Source organism: Sinocyclocheilus anshuiensis, unplaced genomic scaffold (assembly GCF_001515605.1).
Source record: "Sinocyclocheilus anshuiensis isolate Anshui unplaced genomic scaffold, SAMN03320099.WGS_v1.1 scaffold1497, whole genome shotgun sequence".
NCBI classification, from domain to species: Eukaryota; Metazoa; Chordata; class Actinopteri; order Cypriniformes; family Cyprinidae; genus Sinocyclocheilus; species Sinocyclocheilus anshuiensis.
Window position 1 is genome coordinate 295,595 of NW_015543492.1, and position 7,957 is coordinate 303,551.

General features: G+C 35.4%; 1 pseudogene; it reads right to left on the bottom strand.

The window, feature by feature from the left end:
• The window catches only part of LOC107694767 (focal adhesion kinase 1-like), a 69,411-nt pseudogene that overhangs the window by 2,089 nt on the left and 59,365 nt on the right, over positions 1 to 7,957 (bottom strand).

Consider the following 7,957-nt stretch of genomic DNA (forward strand, 5'->3'; position numbering starts at 1 on the left):
AATAGTGTATATATATATATATATATTTTTTTTTTTTTTTCTCCTCTATTATACATTTTCATATATATATATATATTAACAGAATAATTAAAATCACTAATAAAACTTTTAATTCAAAGCAAATAATGCAATGGTTAATGCAACAAAAATTAATTAGTCTTTAAATAACTACATTTTAAATGTAGTTAATACATAGATTTTAATGTGGAAAATTAGTTTGGGCCCTAACAGAATGGAAAAACACTATTTTGGAAAAAGATGAATTCACCAAAAAAAGAAAAGAAAAGAAAGACTAGTCTCTGGTAGCTGAAGAGGCGAGTTGAGCAGGTCTGACCTCTCTGTGAGTGCTGGCTGGTAACACTGGGATGGTCTCGTCCACCGTCGCCAGCAAAGTCCTGAGCGCCAGTCCAACATCCTGAGAGGAGACACCAGAGACACCCATCAAACACACGTCACACAGAGACCGCCGTCATGAGACTATCTCAGCATGCCCTGCTCCTGACCTTCACCATGGGGACGTACTCCTCGGGCGGCGCGGGCTGGATGCGGCTGGACATCTCGATCACGGCCTTCACCAGCCCCGTCACGTTCTCATACACCTTATCACTGGAGCGGTCCAGGTTTGCTGTGGGAGGAGGACTGATCTCCTGAGGCTGGATCTGAGAATGAAACACAGGTCTGGATCAGCAGCTCCACAGAGAAAAATGCTTCCCACACTTTTACAATGAATGTCCATGACTTCTCCAAGATTATCCTCATGCTTATCATTACTGGACATGGATTTTATTTAGAAATAGAACAGATTTGAATTATTAGGTTTAAATGATTATACCGAAAGTTCAAAGAAGATCTACATTAGCACTTACAAAGCTCAATGCTGAAATATATATTTTTTAAACTCATTTCCATTTCATAATTTTTTTTTTGCTTACTCATTTTCATGATTTTTCCAGACTTATAAATAACAAATATAGAATTTGCCAGGTTAATTAGAACGTTGAATATCATTAGAATGTTGAATATTTGTTTGAAGAAAAATGATAAAAGATAAAGATAAAAATTCTGAATAAGATAAAACAATCAGAATAAAACTGGAATTTTTGTAAATCTATAATCATTCACAGTTCTCTGATGTTTACTGATGGTCAGATGACATGCAAGTAAACAAATACAATATTTCATATTTTTTTAATTTTTTAAAAATTGTATTTATTTGTTAAATTATTAATTTGTTTCAATTAACATTTTTTATGATTTAATTAAAGTTATATAATTATGTGATTTATAAAGGAAATTATCAGAATAAATGTAGGATTTTATAAAGACATTATAATTGATAAATCTAAAATCATTTACGGTTCGTATTATATTATTATAAATTATTTATAATTGAAACAATCAGGATAAAATTGGAATTTTATGAAGGTGGTCAATATTTTAATTGATAAATCTATAATAATTCATGGTTCTCTGATGTTGATTAATGATCACATGATGATATGCAGGTAAACAAATAAAACATTTCATATTTTTTAGTTAATATTTTATTTTGATTGATTTTATTTTAAAATTATTTGTTTTAATTACCAATTTTATGAATGAATTAATTATAAATAATATAATTATAAGTGATTTATAAAAAAAAAAAACAATCAGAATAAAAATTTAATTGTACAAAGACAGTCATTATTATAATTGATAAATCTATAATCATAGATTCTCTGATGTTGAATAATGGTCACCTGACATGCAGGTCAACAAATACAATATTTCATACTTTTTAAATAAATATTTTATTTTTATCTTGATTTTTACAATTATTTATTTGTCTAATTAACATTTTATTTTGTAAATAAGTAATTTATAAATAAAACAGAATAAAATAATAATAATAAATTATTAAAATCAGAATAAAATTTAATTTTTTTAAAGACTGTCATTATTATAATTGAAAAATCTATTGTCATGTACTATGTGTACAATTAAAAATAGATTTTTCAATAGAAATGATTCCCATGATTCATATGTACAGAAAAAATCATCCATTGTTGACTTTAAACAGATGAGTGTGAGAAGAGCGGCCACTAGTGGCCATACAGTGAATAACACACACACACACACACACACACACACACACACACACACACACACACACACACACACACACACACGTCTTACCCTCCAGGGCTACGTGCAACAGTGCAGCATAAAGCAGGTGAGCGTGTGTGGAGGGAAAGCGGGACGCAGGAAAACAGAACAAATGATTATTAATGCAAACAAGCAAACAAAGCAAAACTAATAAAGTCATGCAGCTTCAGGTCACGTCTGAGGTGTGATGGGAAACAGATCGTGTGATTATGAGACATCGTTCAGCTACAGACGTTTCAAGTGTCCACTGACATCCAAAAGAAACACGATCAGTTAGTTCAGCTTCTCTGAGGACTTTTAATACGGTTACATTTTCAGAGCATTAGGATTCGCACGAGAATCTGCCATAATAATGACTCGAAGGAAAAAATACAAGCAGAAAAACATTTACCTCTTACATAATAGCTACGAAAAAAAGACACAAATGCATATTCTCTCCAAAAAATGTGCAAAGTGGAAAACAGAATAGTTTCTATTAATATTTTAAATGTTTTTTTTTTCAAAAAAAATTTATTTTAGTTAGTGTCATTTTTTAGTTAAGTATTTTTTATTAGTATATATATATCACTATATTTTTTATTTATATCAGTATACTAAAATAAAAGAGAATTTATTTATATATATATATATATATATGAATTCTGTTTTATTTTAGTTGTTTTAATACATCAACTAAATGAAAATGAGAAATTGTGCTTTTATTTTATTAAAGTTTTATTGTATGTATTTTAATTTATTTTATTTGAGTAATGAAACTTTTTTAAATTAATTTTATTATTATTATGGTTTTAGTTGTAATTTTATAAAGTCAGAAAGAGCTTTATTGCCAAGTATGTGTTTACACACACAAGGAATTTGTCTTGGTGACAGGAGCTTCTAGAAAGTACAGCCATAGTGCAGACATACACAGGAATTACACAGTAGAGATGACATATTAAATTAACTTAAATTAGTTAACTATAATAACCCAGAGTGGAACTTTATATGGTCGAAAGTCTGGGAAATCAACTAGGAATATTTCAAATCTGACTCCCATCAGATGATTTTTAGAGTGTTTAGCAAACGTTTGCAGACAGGTGTGTGAAACGCAGAAAACAAAAAACTAACTCTTCAGTTTCCCTTCCGAGAAAAGACTGCCATCTTTAATCCAGCTGAATGTTCAAAGGCTTCTCACGAGAATCGACTGGAAGGTTAAAACAACAGGAACAATGAAAAAAAACTGATCCAGGCAAAACGGACCTCTTATATAAGAGCCATGAAAAAATAAATAAACACGGCTCCCAATAAATTCTTGGCATAGTTAAGTGTGTGTGTGTGTGAGAGAGAGTGTGTGTGTCTGTGTGTGTGCGAGTGTGTGTGTGTGTGAGAGAGAGTGTGTGTGTCTGTGTGTGTGCGAGTGTGTGTGTGTGTGAGAGAGAGTGTGTGTGTCTGTGTGTGTGCGAGTGTGTGTGTGTGTGAGAGAGAGTGTGTGTGTCTGTGTGTGTGCGAGTGTGTGTGTGTGTGAGAGAGAGTGTGTGTGTCTGTGTGTGTGCGAGTGTGTGTGTGTGTGAGAGAGAGTGTGTGTGTCTGTGTGTGTGCGAGTGTGTGTGTGTGTGAGAGAGAGTGTGTGTGTCTGTGTGTGTGCGAGTGTGTGTGTGTGTGAGAGAGAGTGTGTGTGTCTGTGTGTGTGCGAGTGTGTGTGTGTGTGAGAGAGAGTGTGTGTGTCTGTGTGTGTGCGAGTGTGTGTGTGTGTGAGAGAGAGTGTGTGTGTCTGTGTGTGTGCGAGTGTGTGTGTGTGTGAGAGAGAGTGTGTGTGTCTGTGTGTGTGCGAGTGTGTGTGTGTGTGAGAGAGAGTGTGTGTGTCTGTGTGTGTGCGAGTGTGTGTGTGTGTGAGAGAGAGTGTGTGTGTCTGTGTGTGTGCGAGTGTGTGTGTGTGTGAGAGAGAGTGTGTGTGTCTGTGTGTGTGCGAGTGTGTGTGTGTGTGAGAGAGAGTGTGTGTGTCTGTGTGTGTGCGAGTGTGTGTGTGTGTGAGAGAGAGTGTGTGTGTCTGTGTGTGTGCGAGTGTGTGTGTGTGTGAGAGAGAGTGTGTGTGTCTGTGTGTGTGCGAGTGTGTGTGTGTGTGAGAGAGAGTGTGTGTGTCTGTGTGTGTGCGAGTGTGTGTGTGTGTGAGAGAGAGTGTGTGTGTCTGTGTGTGTGCGAGTGTGTGTGTGTGTGAGAGAGAGTGTGTGTGTCTGTGTGTGTGCGAGTGTGTGTGTGTGTGAGAGAGAGTGTGTGTGTCTGTGTGTGTGCGAGTGTGTGTGTGTGTGAGAGAGAGTGTGTGTGTCTGTGTGTGTGCGAGTGTGTGTGTGTGTGAGAGAGAGTGTGTGTGTCTGTGTGTGTGCGAGTGTGTGTGTGTGTGAGAGAGAGTGTGTGTGTCTGTGTGTGTGCGAGTGTGTGTGTGTGTGAGAGAGAGTGTGTGTGTCTGTGTGTGTGCGAGTGTGTGTGTGTGTGAGAGAGAGTGTGTGTGTCTGTGTGTGTGCGAGTGTGTGTGTGTGTGAGAGAGAGTGTGTGTGTCTGTGTGTGTGCGAGTGTGTGTGTGTGTGAGAGAGAGTGTGTGTGTCTGTGTGTGTGCGAGTGTGTGTGTGTGTGAGAGAGAGTGTGTGTGTCTGTGTGTGTGCGAGTGTGTGTGTGTGTGAGAGAGAGTGTGTGTGTCTGTGTGTGTGCGAGTGTGTGTGTGTGTGAGAGAGAGTGTGTGTGTCTGTGTGTGTGCGAGTGTGTGTGTGTGTGAGAGAGAGTGTGTGTGTCTGTGTGTGTGCGAGTGTGTGTGTGTGTGAGAGAGAGTGTGTGTGTCTGTGTGTGTGCGAGTGTGTGTGTGTGTGAGAGAGAGTGTGTGTGTCTGTGTGTGTGGGTGTGTGTGTGTGTGTGTATATATATATATATATACACACACACACACACACACACACACACACTAAAACTAAATAACTAATACTAATGAACTAAAACTAATACTAAAACTAAAATGCAAAATACAAAAAAAAAAACTACAGTAGTATATATATAGTAGTATAGTAGTAGTAATAAAAACTATAGTAGTATAGAAATAATAGTGAAAACTAGAGGGTCAGAAAAACTCTTTCTGTCTTCAGGATGGATGTGGATTTTATTTATTCGCTGAACTTTAGGTGCACTACTGAGCAAGTGTTTGTGCCCTGATCAGTGTGTATGTGGTGGTTTTTCTTCGAGGTTTGGCTGGAGTGTGTTCTGCTGACGAAGATCAACTCTATCCGAACTCTATGTGGGTGTGTGTGCGGGAAACTCGAGGGCTCAACATGCAGAACACGACAGCCAATCAGCATGCTGCACACATCTCAGCATTCACCTCTCGTAGATGTTAACACAACATCATGCCTGGGGAAGTTAGTTAGTTAGTTAGTTAACGGAGTATTACACACCTTGACACCCTCGTTGTAACTGTCCACGGGGTTCAGGTTGGTCAGGTGACTCGGAGCACCGGGACGGGGCGGCTTCTTTGGAGGAGCCACATGTTCTGTTGGACACAGGAAGGATCACATGATTCTCTGGTCTACAATTTGCATATTAGTCATTATAAAACAATTCTAATTGGATGAGACATGTGAGAAACGCTGGTAATAAATGCACACCATTCTGTATTAATGCACAAAAATGCAATGTTGCCTGACTGCAAACCATTTGGCATTATAATACTATAGACTCATTTAAAAATAATTAGTATGGAAATTTTATTTTGTTTTATTTATTTTATTTTATTTTTTTAAGTTAAATGTCTTAAAACAGCCTTTCTTGCAGGACAGTTTTATTTATTTATACATTTACGTGAACCGATATTGTAAACAAATATCTAAATATGAAATTTTAATCACTGTATTTCAGCTTTGTATATATAATTTTTAATTCTATACATTTAAAATGTATCAAATTTGCATAGATATTACATGAAAAATATTCGCATTTTTCCAGTCAATTGTAATTACTGACTTGGGTTAAGATTTTAAAATGAATTTAAAGAGGTTACACTTACAATAAGAAATTTCTCAAATTAAAATTTGATATATATTTTAATTTGATAAAATATACACAGAAAATTTTTATTTTTAGAAATTTCTTTAACCTCTAACCTTTCTTTAAATGATTATATAAATAAAAATAAAACCACAAAATAAACATTTTTGTTACTTGAATGAATTAAACATTAAATCAAATAAAAATAAAAATATAAAAATTAAACTTATTTAATTTCAACTAGTTGGCAAGGCACCATTTCTCATTTTCATTTAGTTTAACTTGATTAACTAAAATGAATGAATGAATGAATTCTATAAATTTCTTTAAATTATTTCACACACACACACACACACACACACACACACACGTATGTAAAAACATCACTAAATTACTAAAGCTTTAACTAAAATTAAACTGCAAAATTTCTATAATAAAATTCTAAAATTTTAAATCAAATATTTGGAATGAAATATTACAATTATATACAGTATTTGAGATATTTGTCAATAACTGACACCAGAAATTTCCAAAAGATTTGAGTAACTATCATGACTTTTTTAAGCCTGAAAATCACAACTGTCAAAATGATTTTTATATAAAACTATTTGCTTTATGCAAGAAAATAAAGTGTTGATCCATCTCTGTATAATTTGTATTGTAAATGTGCATTCAGGAGCGTCTGTGTTCGTACCTGCTTTACCCACCGGCTGATAAACGTGCTGCTTCCCCATCTGAAAGAAAACAGTCAGAAACAAGCCATTAAAACACCTCCTCCACTGGACTCAGACTGGGTTCATGCTGCCCATCAGGGCCCTGTGGAACTGTGGGTAGTTTGTGGGAAAGCCAGGCATATTTCAGGTCCTCAGAGACCGAATCCAAAATAGAGTTTGACCCTTAAATCTCAGTAAACCCTCAGTGCAGATCTGCTGGAATCCCAGCTGTGAACGAGATGATGATGAGCTCTTATGAGATGATTCCTGTTTTTCACTCATTATGTGTCAGAGATGATGATGATGACGGCACACAGAAAAACCCCACGATGCCCCTTTAATTGACCCTTTCTCCTCTCAGGGCCTCACATTCCTCGAGTTCAGCTCTCTGCTAAATGAATTCCTTCCCGATGGTGTCTGAGGCTGGAGTGCGATCGGTATTACTGGCTGCGACTCTAACAGGAAGTGAGAAGCAGATTGTGTCCTCGCTGTGGCACTGTAAATCTCCCTCAGGGAAGAAACAAAAACAAGCAGGGAATCATGGGAAGTCGCTCACCGGGGGCTGGAGAGTGCTGTCCTCACGGTCGATGCTGCCCCTCGAGTTCCTCGACTCCGGCTTCTGAACAAACACAATCATTATTCAAATACATGGACTAATGATTTAAATCATGCATCAGTTCCAGAGAAAAGGATTTGTTCATCTGATTATGTCATCATTCACACATCACATGACTGATGAATTCCATTGACTTTTCCAGTTATTTGTGAATACTGGATTAAAAGCACAACAACATCAAAAACAAACAAAAAATAAAATAAAAACTGAAACTTTGAAATGTTTTTAAATTTAGAAATTTAAGAAAGCATTTATAACTATATTTACTAGCTATATTTATTACTATTGCTATTTTAATAGTAATTTTACATTTTTTTTATTATTGTTTATTATTAATAATAGATATGTATAATAATGTTATTGCATTTTTATTATAAATGTTTTTTTCTATTTTCAATTTAGAAACTTTTTTTTAAAGACTATATAAATTTGCATGACTTTTTTCAAGGTTTGCAAATCACAATTTCAAAAATCAAGG